The sequence below is a fragment of the Notamacropus eugenii genome, chromosome Y (assembly GCF_028372415.1).
Source record: "Notamacropus eugenii isolate mMacEug1 chromosome Y, mMacEug1.pri_v2, whole genome shotgun sequence".
Lineage (NCBI taxonomy): Eukaryota > Metazoa > Chordata > Mammalia > Diprotodontia > Macropodidae > Notamacropus > Notamacropus eugenii.
Window position 1 is genome coordinate 3,119,686 of NC_092880.1, and position 16,348 is coordinate 3,136,033.

At 34.8% G+C, this 16,348-nt stretch overlaps 1 pseudogene; it reads left to right on the forward strand.

The window, feature by feature from the left end:
- The first annotated feature begins 368 nt into the window (after positions 1–368).
- Positions 369–16,348, forward strand: part of LOC140516707 (olfactory receptor 5W2-like) — a 226,340-nt pseudogene continuing 210,360 nt past the window's right edge.

The following is a 16,348-nucleotide window of genomic DNA, read 5'->3' on the forward strand; positions in this document are numbered from 1 at the left end:
GAAAATTATCCAGTAATTGTGAACTTCTTTTATCACAGGGGAAAATTTGAAATACCAATTCTTGCAGTTCAAACCTCATTGATTTGGACAAAGGAATTTTTTAAGCCTTAAAGCACTGAACAGTTGTGCACCATCTTTATGTCTTCAGCTCCTTCTGTTTTGTGAATACCTTGTCTGTATAACATGAAGTTTTATATCTTTCTCAGGCATTAAAAAGTAATATACATGAATTATATGTCTCTTTCTTGCAGATGAGAAGCAACCCAAAGTCCCCTTCTCACATTACTTTCACAAAAGACTGAAAGCACAATTGCTCCATTAGCCTATTTCGTGTCCACAAAAACAGAAGAGAGGAAAAAAAAGCAGAAATGATGGACAAAAATTACTCCATCCCAACTGAGTTCATCCTCTTAGGAATCACCAGTGCTCCCAAGCTAAAAGTGATCCTTTTTGTTCTCTTTCTCATCATTTATTTGGTTATTCTTGTAGCAAATCTTGGGATGATCATTTTAATCAGGATAGACCCCCAATTCCATTTGCCATATACTTCTTCCTTAGCCACATGTCGTTCTGTGATCTCTGCTGCTCCACAGCTATTGGCCCCAAGATGCTGGTGGACTTCTTTGCCAAAGACAAATCCATTTCCTTCATTGGTTGTGCTCTACAATTCTATTTCTTCTGTTCCTTTGCAGATTCTGAGTGCTTATTGTTGGTAGTAATGGCCTTTGATCGCTACATGGCAATAAGCAACCCTTTGCTTTATACGGTAAATATGTCTAGCAGAGTGTGTTACTTGTTGGTGGCTGGTGTCTACATAGTGGGGATGATGGATGCTCTGCTCCATGCTACTTTAGCCTTCAAGCTGAGCTTCTGCAGGTCAAATGAGATTAATCATTTTTTTTTGTGATCTTCCTCCTATTAATCTCTTGTTCTGATATCCACATCAATGAGCTGGTAATCTTCAATGTCTTTGGCTTCATTGAAATAGTCACCATTTCAGCAGTCCTCATTTCTTGTTGTTACATAATCCTCTCTGTGTTTAAGATCCACTCCTCCGAGGGCAGATGCAAAACATTTTCGACATGTACTTCTCACTTAACTGCTGTCACAATCTTCCAGGGTACTCTTCTTTTTATGTACTTCAGGCCTAGTTCTTCCTATTCACTAGACCAAGACAAAATGACCTCCTTGTTTTATACCCTCGTCATTCCCATGTTAAACCCCTTGATCTATAGTTTACAAAGCAAAGATGTGAAAGGGTCCCTGGGAAAATTGAAAAATAAAATGTATTCTTAATATTTGTTGCTATCATCTCAATGAATTCGATACCATAGTATCTGAGAGTCCAATACAATTCATTAAAGATATTCTAAGCCAATTGAACTGCTTGAAATCTTATTGAAGTGACAATATTAACATACCCATACAAAAACACTGAATCTCAAAATGTTAAAGGAACCTCAGAGTTCACCTGGTCCAATTTTCCTTAAGCAGTAATCTATTCTAAAACATTTCTGATATGTAACTGATATGTTACTCTTTACAAAGTGAAAATTTCCAAATGATTTTGTGTGTGTGTGTGTACATACAATATACACAGTATACAAAATATACACTATATATATATATATATATATATATCGAGAGAGAGAGAGAGAGAGAGAGAGAGAGAGAGAGAGAGAGAGAGAGAGAGTTGTCTGTTGTCTGTTCTCGAAGAGCACCAAAATGATATCACCACAGTAAGCTCAAGTTTCAATGTATCCAACTGTGACTGATCAGACCAAATGAGCTAGGAATGCTCTACCACAGATTGGGCACAGATCCATGTGAAAATTTTGGGTGGATATTCCAAATTTGTGCATCCTACATTTCCTTTGTGTGGTCTCGACGCTGCTTTGCTCATAGAGCACAACAAACTTTTTGATGTGGGCTCACCATGCTGAGCAGTCCTGGCCCAGTGTCTCCCATGTTGCACAATCAGATCCAAAGTTCTTGAGACCTTAAGAGTGTCCTCATATTGCTTATTTTAACCGCCATGTGATCACCTGCCCTATGTGAGTTCTCAAAAAAATAGTTCATTTGGCAAGTGTCCATTTTGCATTCAACAACCTGGCTTGGCCATTGGAGTTGCACTCTCTGAAGCATAGTTTGAATGCTTGGCATTTTAGTTGGAGTAAAGACCTAAGAACTGGTACCTTATCCTGCCAGGTGATCTTCAGAATCTTCCAAAGACAATTCAAATGAAAATTATTCTGTTTTCTGTCACGGTACTGGTAGACAGTCTACCAATGCCATATATATATATATATATATATATATATATATATATATATATATATATATATATATATATATATACATATATATATATATGTATATATATATAGATAGATAGATAGATATAGATATACATATATATCTACATATAGATATATAGATATATATGTGTGTGTACATATATCTGTGTGTACATATCTCTGTGTGTACATGTATTTATATACACAGTACATATAAAATACATATGTACACACATATAAAAATGTGCATATATTTTTATATTATTTTATATACATGAAAAGATATGAGTAATTGAGATTTTAGAAAAGTAGAACTATGAATCATAAATTATGTCTTTATCTCAGTGAGTTATCTGTGTAATGATGAACAATTTAAATTGACAGAATTTTCTACATTCGTCAATATCTCATATGTCAACTTTTCACTCTTTTACATGCAGTACGTTACAAGTTAATTGTGATTTTATTGTCTATATTAGAGAGCTATTGTTACTTTGGCCAGATATGTGATTTCATTTGTGGAAGAAGATCTTGGTACGGAATTATCTATCCCCTCTACCAATTCAGATCAGAGAGGAATTTCCCAATCCCACACTCTCAAGTATGTTGCGAAGATTAGACTTCTACCTTATGTCATCACCAAGAGGACTGCTGTGTATCCACTATATTTCTGTGTTTTGATTTTCAAATGTCTTAATATAGAGAAAAGGTTTTGCACACTTCAAAGCTTTATTATGGCTCTCTACAATTATACTGTTCACCTGAAACATTCAAAATCTTCTTTGAAGTTCCTAAGTCAAATGAAAATGAATTAGAGGCTTGGAATACAGTGTAGCATTTCTATCCCTCCTATCATCTCTTTTAAATTTTTTAATTCAGTTTGGGTCTTTTCACTAAGAAATGTAAAAGTCCTCTATTTCATTATATGTCCATGTTTTCCCTGAAGGATTATACTTAGTTTTGCTGGGTATGTCATTCTTTGTTGTAATGCTAGCTACTTTGCCCTCCAAAATATCATATTCCAAGGCCTGCAATATGTTAATGTAGAATCTGCTAAATCATGTGGTTACTAATAGTATATTTTAAGCCACATTCAGTCTCAAATGTCTCTTCTCAGACATTTAGATTACCATTCCCAGGATTTGAAGTTTTTAAGAACTGATATCAAAGATTAAATTAAGGAACAATTTTCCAACTATACTCAAGTTGACGAAATAATAAGAAAAAGCAGTCTTTTAAGATTTCAAGAAGATCACCAGTACCACCATTAGATCTGTGAAAAGTAAGAGTGCTTTTGTTTGGGGAGAGATCATACATCCTCTGTGAGCATTGCCCCATTGCATATATCATCATAGCCATGGGCTTCCTTCCTAAATATCCAGAAACTCTGCCAACCTGCTTACGCAAGTGATCGATTGGAATGTAGTAGCTAAGATCATTTTCTGTTTTTTTCTCCAAATTTCTTTATTCACTTATTTGCTTTCAATTATCAATAATCGCTTCCATAAGTTTTAAATTTTCTCCCCTTCCACTCCTTCTCCCATCCCAAAATATCATAGAATCTTACATGGGCTCTACACGTGCATTCCTATTAAGCACTTTTTCACATTAGTCTTGTTGCATAGAAGGACTAAAGTGAATGGTAAAAACCATGAATAAAACTAAATAAAAGCTAGCATAACAAAAGAGAAAATAGTCTGGTTCATTCTTGTTCTGATTCCTTAGTTCTTTCTCTGGATGTGGAAGGCATTTTGAATAGCGAGTCCTTTGGAAATGTTTTAGGTCTTTGCATTGCAGTGAAGGGCTAAGTCTATCAAAAACAGTCCTCACACACGGTGGCAATTACTGTGTATAATGTTTTCTTGGTTCTGCTCACTTCACTCAGAACCACTTCATACATGTCTATCCAGGCATTTCTGAAGTCCATCTGTTCATCATTTCTTATACTACAGTAGGATACCATTAAAATCATGTACCACAACCTGTTCAACCATTCCCCAGTTGATGGTCATTCTCTCTATTTTCAGTTCTTGGATGTCACAGAGAGAGCTGCAATAAATAATTTTGTACATAGGGGTCCTTTGCCCATTTTTATGATCCCTTTGGGATGCAACCGTAGAAACAGTATTGCAGGGTCAAAGGTATGCGCATTCTATAGCCCTTTGAGCATGGTTCCAAATTGCTCTCCAAAATGGTTGGATCAGCTCGCAGCTCCACCAACAATGAATTAGTGTTCCAACTCTCTCACATCTTTTCCAACATTTATAATCCTCTTCTTTTGTCATGTTAGTCAGTCTGAGAGGTGTGATGTGGTATCTTAGAGGTGTTTTGATTTGCATCTCTCTAATCAATAGTGATTTAAAACATTTTTTCATAGAACTATAGATAACTTTAATTTCTTCCTCTGAAAACTGCTTGTTGAAGAGCATTTGACCATTTGTCAATCGGGGAATGACGTGTATTCTTGTACATTTGACTTAGTTCTCTCTATGTTTTAGATATGAGGCCTTTTTCATGGACACTAACTGCAAAAATTCTTTCCCAGTTTTCTGCTTCCCTCCTAAATTTGGTTGTATTAGGTTTGTATGTGTAAAAATTTTTCAATTTAATGAAATCTAAATTATCCATTTCATAATGTTCTTTAAGTCTTGTTTGTTCATAAATTCCACCATTGTTCATAAATCTGACAAACTACTTCTTGCTCCCCTAATTCATTTATACTATCGGCCTTTATACTTAGATCGTTTACCCATTTGGACTTTATTCTGATATATCTTGTCAGACATTGGCCTATGTCCAGTTTCTGCCATACTATTTTCCAGTTTTCCCAGAAATTTTTGTCAAAAGATTTCTTATTCCAGATGCTTAGTTTATCAAACAAGAGACTGCTACAGTCATTGACTATTGCGCCACGTTTGCCCAAACTATGTCATTGATCTACCTTCTGTTACTTAGACTGTACCAAGTGGTTTTGATAATTGCTACTTTATGATGCAATTTACAATCTGGTATGACTTGTCCATCTTTCCTAGCATTTCTTTTCATTAATTCCCTTGATATTGTGGAACTTCTTCCAAATGAATTTTGATATTGTAGTTTGGTTGCAATGGCACCGAATAAGTAAATCCGTTTAAGTAGAATTGTCATTTTTATTATATCAGCTAGGGCTACTCATGAGCAATTAATCCCCGCCCCCCCCAATTAGTGAGATCTGACTTCATTTGTGTCAAAAGTGTTTTGTAATTGTTCATTATTCCCTGGTTTAGTTTTGGCAGGTAAACACCAACATATTTTATTGCTCTATAGGAATTTTAAATGAGATTTCTCCATCTATCTTTTCCTGTTGGTTTTTGTTAGTAATATATAGAAACCCTGATGATTATGTGGGTTTTTTTGTATCCTTCAACTTTGTTAAAGTTGTTTATTTTTCCAACTAGTTTTTTACTTGATTCTCTATGACTTTCTAAGTATATCATTATATTGTCTGCAAAGAGAGGAAAGTTAGTTTATTCTTTTACTAGTCTAATTTTTTCTATTTTTTCTACTTTTGTTGCTAAAGCTAACATTTCCAGTACCATATTACATAAAAGTGCTGATAATGGAATCATGGTTTCACCTTCTGTCTTACTGTAAATACAGCTAGGTGATCCCCATTACATATAAAGCATGATGAAAGTATACGTAGATGCCACTTATTACTTTAAGGAAGGCTCTATTTATCTCTGTGCTCTTCACTGTTTTCAATAGGAATGGATGCTGAATTTTGTCAAAAGATCTTATGGTTTTGTTTAGATTTGTTGTTAATATGATCAATTATGATGATAATTTTCCTGATATTGAACCAGCCCTGAATTCCTGGTATAAATCCTGCCTGATCAAAGTGCAATATTTTTTGTAATAATTTTCTGTAGTCTTTTTGCTAATATCTTATTTAAAATTTGTGCATCTTTATTTATCAGGAAAATTCATCTATAATTTTCTTTCTCTGTTTTGGCTCTTCCTGGTTTGGGGATGAGAGCCAAATTTGTATCATGAAAAGATTTTGATAGGACCTCAAACTGTCCATCTCTAAATTTGAGAAATCTAACATCAAAATAATCAATAAAGAAGTAAAGGATGTGAATAGAACTGTGGATAAGGTAGATATGATTGATATCTGGAGATAATTGAATAAGGATTGAAAGTAATATATCATTTTCTCAGTGGTACATGGCACATATAAGAAAATTGATCATTTAATAGAGCATAAAAACTTCACAATCCAGTGCAAAAAGGCCGAGATAGTCAATGTATCCTTCTCAGATCACAATGCATTAAAAGCTATGTGTAATAAAAAGCCATGGAAAGACAGACCAAAAATTAACTGGAAAGTAAATAATCTAATCCTAAAGAATAAGTGAGTTAAACAACAAGTCATAGAAACAATCAACAACTTCATTCAAGAGAATGACAATAATGAGACAAATTACAAAACTTATGGGATGGTGTGGAAGCAGTTCTTAAGGGAAATTTTATATCCTTGAAAGTCTACATGATTAAAATAAACAAAGGAGACCAATGAATTGGACATACAGCTGAAAAAGCTAGAAAAAGAACAAACTGAAAATCCTCAAGTAAATATAAAATTAAAAATCATGAAAACCAAATCAGAGATTATTAACATTGAAATTTAGAAAACTATTGAACTAACAAATAAAATAAGAGTTGGTTTTATGAAAAATCACTTACAATCGTTAACCCTTGGGTCAAATTTATTAAAAAAGAAAGAAGCAAATCAAATTACTAATATCAAAGATGGAAAGGGCAAACTCACCTACAACGAGGCAGATATTAATACAATGATTAGAAATCACTTTGTCCAACTGTATGCCCCCAAATTTGACAATTTAAGGGAAGTGAATGGAGATATATATATACATACATACATATATATATATATGTATATATATATACACACACATACATACATACAATTTCCTAGATTAACAGAAGAGGTAAAATGTTCAAATAATCCCATCTCAGAAAAAGAAATTGAACAAGTCATCAACGAACTCCTTAGGAAAAACAAAAAGCTACAAGACCTGATGGATTTGCAAGAGAATTCTCTCAAACATTTAAAGAACTGGTAATTCCAATACTATATAGATTATTTAGGGAAATTGGCAAAGATGGAGTCCTCCAAAATTCTTTTTATGATACAAATATGGTTCAGATAACTAAACCAGGAAGAGCCAAAATAGAGAAAGAATACCCATTTCTCTAATGAATATGGATGCAAATCTTTTAGATAAGATATTAGCAAAAAATACAGCAATTCATCATGAGAATAATAAATTATGATCAGAGAGGATTTATACTAGGAATAGAGATAAGGTTCAATATTAGGAAAACTATCAGCATTCATGATCACATTAACAGCAAAAATAAGAGAAATCATACGATTATTTCAAAATATGTAGAAAACACTTTTGGCAAAGTACAACACCCAAACCTATTGAAAACACTGGAGAGTGTAGGAATAAATGGAACCTTCGTTAAAATACTAAGCAGTATCTACGGAAAACCACCAGCAAGCACTATATGCAATGGGCATAAATTAGATGCGTTTCCAATAAGATCAAGGTGAAAAAAAGATGTTCGTTATCACCACTGTTATTCAATATGGTACTAGAAATGTTAGGCTTAGCAATAAAAAAGGAAAAAGAAATGGAAGGAATTAGAAGAGACAAAGAAGAAACTAAGTTATCACTCTTTGCAGATGATATGATGATTTACTTAGAGGATCCTAGAGAATCAAGGAAAAACTATTTGAAATAATGACTAACTTAGGAAAAGTTGCAAGACACAAAATAAACCCATATAAATCATCCGCATTTCTACACATTATTAACAAAGCCCAAAAGCAAGAGGTAGAATGAGAAATTCCATTTAAAGTTACCCTAGACAGTATAAAATATCTGGGAGTCTACCTGACAAAACAAATGCAGGGACTACATGGAGGCAATTAAAAAACACTTTTCACACAAATAAAGTCAGATGTAACTAATTGGAAAAACATCAGTTGCTCATGGGTAGGCTAAGCTAATATAATAAAAGCAACAATTGTACCTAAATTAATTTACGTATTCAGTGCCACACCAATCAAACTACCAGAAAATTATTTTCTAGTGCTAGAAAAAATAATATCAAAATTCATCTAGAAGAACAAAAGGTCCATAATATCAAGGGCATTAATGAAAAGAAATGCTAGGGAAGGTGGCCTATTTCTACCAGATCTGAAATTGTATTATAAAGCTGCAATCATCAAAATCACTTGGTACTGGCTAAGAAACATAGGGGTAGAACAGTGGAATATCTTAGGTCCTCAAGACACAGTAGTCAATTAATATAGCTCTGTACTTGTTGATAAACACCAGCACTCCAGGTTCTGGAATAAGAACTTGCAAAAATTTCCTGGGAAAACTGGATAACAGTGTGGCAGAAACCGGGGATAGGTCAATGCCTGACACCATACATAAGAATAAAGTCCAAATGAGTACATGATCTGGGTATAAAGACTGATTCTACAAACAAATCAGGGGAGCAAAGGATAGTATATTTTTCAGATTTATGGAAAATCGAGAAATATATGACCAAACAAGAGACAGAGGACATTATGAAATGCAAAATGCATGATTTTGATTACATTATATCGAAAAATATTTCCACATACACACCAATGCAACCAAGATTAGGAGGGAAACTGAAAACTGAGAAACAATTTTTACAAGCAGTGTCTGTACTAAAGGCTTCATTTTTAAAATATGTAGAGATCTAAGTCAAATTTACCAGAATACAAGTTGTTTCTCAATTGAGAAATCGTAAAAAGATATGAACAGCCACTTTTCAGAGGAAGAAATCAAAGCTATCTACAGTCACATGAAAAATTGCTCTAAATCTCTATTGATTAGAAAGATGCAAATAAAAAAACCTCCGAGGTACCACATCACACCTATGTTGGAGAAGATGTGGGAGACTTGGAACACTCATTCATTTTTGGTGAAGCTGTGAGCTGATCCAACCATTCTGGAGAACAATTTGGAACCATGCCCAAAGGGCTGCAAAAATATGCATACCCTATGATGCAGTAATATCAGTTTTACTAGTATATCCCAAAGAGATCATAAAAATGGGAAAAGGTCCTATATGTACAAAAGTATTTATAGCAGCTCCCTTCGTGATGACCAAGAACTGGAAATCAAGGGATGCCCATGAAATGGGGAATGGCTGAACAAGTTGTGGTATAGGAATGTAATGGAATACTATTGTAATATAAGAAATGACTAATAGAAGGATTTCAGACAGGCTTGGAAGACTTATATGAGATGATGGTGAGTGAAATAAGCAGAGTTCATAGAATAATGCACAAAGGAAAAGCCATAGTGTGTGAGGACTGTTTCTGATACACTTAACCCTTTACAGCAATTCAAGCACCTAAAACTTTCCCAAAGGACTATTGAGGAAAAATGCCATCCACACCCAGAGAAAGAACAACGGAATTGAGAAGCAAAATGAAACACATTAGTTTCTCTTGTGTAATGTTTTCTTTGGTTTTGGTTATTCTCATGGTTTCTCCCAATCATTTTAATTCTTCTGTGTAACATGAGTAATGTGAAAAAATATTTAATAAGAATTTATGTGTAGAACCCATATAAGACTGCCCACTCTCTCAGGGAGGGAATGTTGAGAGGGGAATAAAATTTAAGACGTATGAAAGTGAACGTTTAAAACTGAAAACACATAAATTAAATTAAAAAAAAATTCACAATCGGTTATCTAGAAGGCGATATAGAATTCAGCATATAAACATCATGATACTAGGGCATTATATTGTTCCTAATTACTAGGTATTTATTCTACTTTTAATTTATAAAATAGATCAAACATTTCCACAACATGGTACTATAAAAAATTAATTGCAAATGAATTGCAAATCTACTATAAATAAATTACTATTCCTTGCAAATATATAGCAAATTATCATGTAACTTTTTTCCATTTTTTCTTTCTTTCCTAACTCCCTACCCGAGATATGGCTACCATTAAACAGAAATAGTTGTACATAATCGCTCTATCGCTCTCTCTCTCTCTCTCTCTCTCTCTCTCTCTCTCTCTCTCTCTCTCTCACACACACACACACACACACACACTGTCGTACACACACACTCACACACAGTACATATATAAATATATGTAAATTATTCTATACATATTTCTATTTATTAGTTCTTTCTCTAAATGCAGCTAGTATCTTTCTTCATATGTTCTTTGCAGTTTATTTGGGTATTTATAGTAGAGAGATTCACTTGTCCAATCAAAGTCATTCTCAAAACAATATTATTGTTACAATATTTAATGTCCTCTTGATTCTGCTCATTTTGCTTTTCATTATTTCGTGCAAGTGTTTCCTTATTTTTCTAAAATCATTCAATTCATCATTTTTATAGCGTTGTAGTATTTTTTTTACAATCACATACCACAACTTGTTCAGTCATTTAGATATTTATTTTGAGAGCTAAGTCCCATTGAAAATTATGTTTTTTAAAGTCTAGAACCCACTGCCTTGACTCATATTAGTAGGAGCTAATACTATTGATAATTAAGAAAAATATTATTTTCAAAGTGCTAGGTAAATTTTAAAGCAGGATACAAAAGAAATTTCTTCTCCTCCTTTTTCTTCTTTTCCCCAGTACAGTGCATACGTTATTGCCTTAATAAATGTGTATGATTTTTGAATTCAGTTTTTCCATCCGAAAATGCAAGTTTTGGGACACAATGGTTCATAATTAATTGAACGATTTTTTTAGCCCTTACTACCATTCCTCTCCCTTCTATGCATCATTTTCCCAACATCCTCTATGACTAACACACAAAAGCCATATAAACTGAGATCTCCATCCAGATAGTCATTCAATTTGAGAACGCACACACAAACACACACACACATATATGAGGACTGAAAGTTTCGTTGTGTCCCTAGCTGCAGCTCCCACCTTGGTCTGGGACAATGTGTCATTGAAGGAAGAGAAGATTAATATCTTTTCTCTTTAGGTTAATTAGATAAATGTTTACACAAGTGTAGAAATAAACCAGTGGTTTCCAAGCTTAAAGTTCCAAGTGTTACTAAAAAAAATGACTTCCCTCCACTTGAATCCATCAGACAAGAAATAGGACTTCTCTTCAGTCAGGTAGGTTTTAGAAACTTCAAGAGATGGTATTGTAGGATAGTGGTTTTAGAGGACAATCTCCTTAGGGGACCCACACAGATGGGAGTTCCAGGGATTTGTGACTAAAGGGCCCTTCTATACTTTTCTGAAAACGCCAGGGAAATTAAAGAATTAAAGATCAATGAATTGCAACTAGAACTTTGAGGAGTACTCATTTCTGTGGTTATATACTAGACTTGTGTGTCATTATAGAGGGAATTTTTAGTGAAGAATTTCCCTGTGTCACTGAAGATCAGATCTTGCTCTCCAAATTATTATATTATGCAGAAGTCTCAGGTTTGTTCGTGGGTAAGTGACTTACTCAGGATCACACAGCCTGTATGAAGAAAAAGATAGAACTTGACACCAGGTTTATTTAACTCCTAGACCAGAAAAAATACATCATGTAAACATGCATTTTGCCATACATATAAGATTTGATAAATATCTGTCAAATTGAATGAACAGGAAAAGATTTTAATAAAATTTGCAAAAAATTTAGTGTGAATATTTTCTTTTGAGCCTAATGACAAATCTTTGTGTAAAATATCCTTTTACATTTGAGAAAGGTGAGGCTCAGAAGGGTGCTTTCAATTGTCCTTAATCCTTAGTCATACAATGAGAGGAAAGACTTCATGATTATAAGAGTAGTTCTCCAGGGAAGTTCTAAAGGTAGTTCCACCCTTCATGAGACATGACCTTTCACCATACACATTGCAGTAAAAAAAGTCTTGTAAAATTGTACTCAGGCTGAAACTCAGTGGGCACTTGGATAAAACTGAATATAACTAATCTCATCCGAGACTAACAACGTCTAGTTTGTTGGTTTTTTTCTTGGAAAATTTTATACATATCCCAATCTAGCCTTCTGATCCCGCCATACATACATACATACAGATAATATGTATATATATGTATATATGTATATATATATGTATATATATGTGTGTATATATATATATATATATATATATATATATATATATATATATATATATATATATATATATATATATATATATATATATATGTATTTGAAAGTAAATTAAAGAACATTTTTATTCATGCTTACTGTGTGCCAGGCATCGTGTTAAGCAGTGAAAATACAAAAAAAAATTATAAAAAATTAGCATTCACTCTCAAGGAGCTGACAATCTAGGGGGAGAAGCAACATGCAGACAAAATATGTGCAAACAACTTATATACATAAACTGGAGAGGATCTGAAAGGAAGGCATAGATACTAAGGAGGGCAAGGAAAAACTTTTTTTTCTCAATTTATTTATTTATTTTTAGTTTTCAGCATTCATTTCTACAAGATTTAGAGTTTCAAATTTTCTCCCCATCTCTCCCCTCCCCAAACACTATGCATTCTAATTGCCCCTTTCCCTAATCTACCCTCCCTTCTATCCCACTCCTTCCGCCCCTTATCCCCATTTTCTCTTTTTTCTTTTAGAGGAAGATAGACGTCTATATCTCATTACCTTTATTTCTTATTTCCCAGTTATATGCAAAAACAATTCTCAACCTTTGTTCATAAAACTTTGAGCTCCAGCTTCTCTACCTTCCTTCGTCCCCACCCATCTCCACTGAGAAGGCAAACAATTCAGTATAGGCTATATATGTGCAGTTTTGTTAAAGACTTCCATAATAGTCAAGTTGTGAAAGACTAACCATATTTCCCTCCATCCTATCCTGCCCCCTATTTTTTCTATTCTCTCTTTTGACTCTATCTCTTCCCAAAAGTGTTGACTTCTAAGTACCTCCCTCCTCTCACTTGCCCTCCTTTCTATCATCTCCCCCCACTCCACTTATCCCATTCACCCCTACATTCTTGCAATATAAGATAGATTTTCATACCAAATTGAATGTGCATATTATTCCCTACCCAAGCCAAATGTTGATGGGGATAAGCTTCACTTTTTCCCTCTCACCTAACCCTTTTCCCTTGCATTGAAAACACTTTTTCTTGCCTTTTTTATGAAAGATAATTTGCCCCATTCCTTTTCTCCCTTTCTTCTCTCAATATATTCCTCTCTCACCCCTTAATTTTATTTTTTACATATCATCCCTTTCTATTCATCTCTCTGTGTACCCTCTGTCTATGTATGTGCGTGTGCGTGTGTGTGTGTGTGTGTGTGTGTGTGTAATCCTTCCAACTAACCAAATAAGGAGAAAAGTTTCAAGAGTTACAAATATTATCTTTCCACGTAGAAATGTAAAGAGTTGCACTTTAGTAAGCCCCTTATGATTTCTCTTTCCTGTTAACATTTTCAAGCTTCTATTGATTCTTGTGTTTGAAAGGCAAATTTTCTATTCAGCTCTGGTCTTTTCATCAAGAATGTTTGAAAGTCTTCTATTTCACTGAATTACCATCATTTCCCTTGAAATATTATACTCAGTTTTGCTGGGTAGGTGATTCTTGGTTTTAATCCTAGTTCCTTTCACTTCTGGAATAGCGTATTCCAAGCCCTTCGATCCCTTCATGTAAAAGCTGTTGAATCTTATGTTATCCTAATTGTGTTTCCACAATATTCGAATTGCTTCATTCTAGCTGCTTGCAATATTTTCTCCTTGACCTCGGAATTCTGGAATTTGGCTGCAATTTTTGTAGGAGTTTTTCTTTTCAGATCTCTTTCAGGAGGCGATTTGTGAACTCTTTCAATATTTATTTTATCCTCTTTTCCAGAATATCAGGGCAGTTTTCCTTGATAATTTCATGAAAGATGATATCTAGGCTCTTTTATTGATCATGGCTTTCAGGTAGTTCCATAATTTTTAAATTGCTTGTCCTGAATCTTTTTTCCAGGTCAGTTGTTTTTCTAAGTAGATATTTCACACTGTCTTCTATTTTTTCATTCTTTTGATTTTTATTTAGTAATTTCTTGGTCTCTCATAAAGTCATTAGCTTCCATCTACTCCATTCTAATTTTTAAAATACTATTTTCTTCAGTGAGCTTTTGAATCTCCTTTTCTATTTGTCTGATTATGCTTTTTAAAGCATTCTTCTCCTCATTGAATTGTTGGTTCTCTTTTCCCACTTAAATTAGTCTATTTTTAAAGACTTTATTTTCTTCAGCATTTTTTTGGGTCTCCATTAGCAAGCTATTGACTCGCTTTTCATGATTTTCTTACATAGCTCTCGCTTCTCTTCCCAATTTTTCCTCCCCCTCTCTTACTTGATTTTCGAAATCCTTTTTAAGCTCTTCCATGTCTTGAGACCATTGCAGATTTATTTTGGACATTCGGATGTAGAAGCCTTGATTTTTGCATCTTCCTCTGATGGTAAACATTTTTCTTCCTCATCTGAAAGAATGGAAGAAAATACCTGCTCACCAAGAAAGTAACCTTCCATTGTCTTATTCTTTTTCCCTATTGTGGGCATTTTCCCAGCCAGTTACTTGACTTTTTAGTTCTTTGTCAAGAGCAGGGTATACTCTGGGGTCCTGGAAGTGTCAGTTCCTCCAATGTGACACAATCAAAGAAGAGGAGTTTAATCCTCTCCTGGTCTCCGCTGTGGTCTTTGAGCAGCTACAAGCACTCTTTTCTGAGAGTGGAATTCCCTCTCCAAAGCCTCTGCCAACTCCACTATCCAGCTCTCCTCCTCACTCCAGGGCCGCTACTGAAGGTTGAGATCCAGATCAGCCATTCAATTCCCACAGGGTCATTAGGCAAGGCTCCAACAGTGGAAGGTGCTCTTGCCTGGGGCCAGGGCTAGGCTGCTTTGTTCCCTTCTCTTCCTAGGTGAAAGAGCTTCCTCACTGACCTTTGAAGCTGTCTTTCACGTTTCTGAGTTGAGGAACAGGGGACCCGTAGCTGATGCTGGTGGCACCTTGAGTCCCACTCTAGTCCTGTCAAGAGGCTGTGGCACAACCACGATTGGGTTGCACTCTGACCAGTGCCCAGTGGGACAGACTTTTCCTGTCGGCCTTCCACGTTGCCTTGGGCTGCAAAACTCTTTCACTATATCATTTTGTGGCTTCTAGTGCTCTATAATTTGTTTAGAATAATTTTTGCAGATATTTTATGAGCTGTGGGCAGAGAGCTTCTAGAGGTTTATCATTCTACTCAGGCATCTTTGTTCTGCCCCCGCTGCCATCTTTATTTTTGAGGGTACTATCCTCTTTTCTGTTACCAAGATTTGGAAACTATGGTGTTATCCTCTTCCTCCCCTCTCTTTCCACTTCCCCAAGAGAGAGACAGAGAGACAGAGAGACAGAGAGAGAGAGTCCAGTCTTCCTGTTCATCATTTCTTACAGAACAATAGTATTCTATTACGTTCATATACCAAAATTTATTCGGCCATTCCCCAACTGATGGGCATCCCCTTGATTTCCAGTATTTTGCCACCACATAGAGTGCTACTAGAATTATTTTTGTACAAGTGGGGCCCTTTCCTACTTTTATGATCTCTTGGGAATACAGTCCTAGAAGCGGTATTGCATGGTCAAATGGAATGCACGTTTTGGAAGCCCTTTGGGCATAGTTCCAATTTGCCCTCCAGAATGGCTAGATCAGCTCACAGCTCCACCAACAATGAATTCGTGTTTCAACTCTCTCACGTCTTCTCCAACATTTATCATCCTGTTTTGTCAAAATGAAGCAGACCATTTTCTCTTGTGTTATGTTTTGTTTTGATTTGATTTGTGGTTCCTCCCATTCAATTAAATTTTTCTATGCAACATGATTAAGGTGAAAATGTATTTAATAAGAATGTCTGTGTGGAACCTATTTAAGATTGCACTCTATTTTGGAGAGGGAGTGATGAGGGTAAGGGAAAGAGGGAGAAAGAGGGGGAAAAAATCTA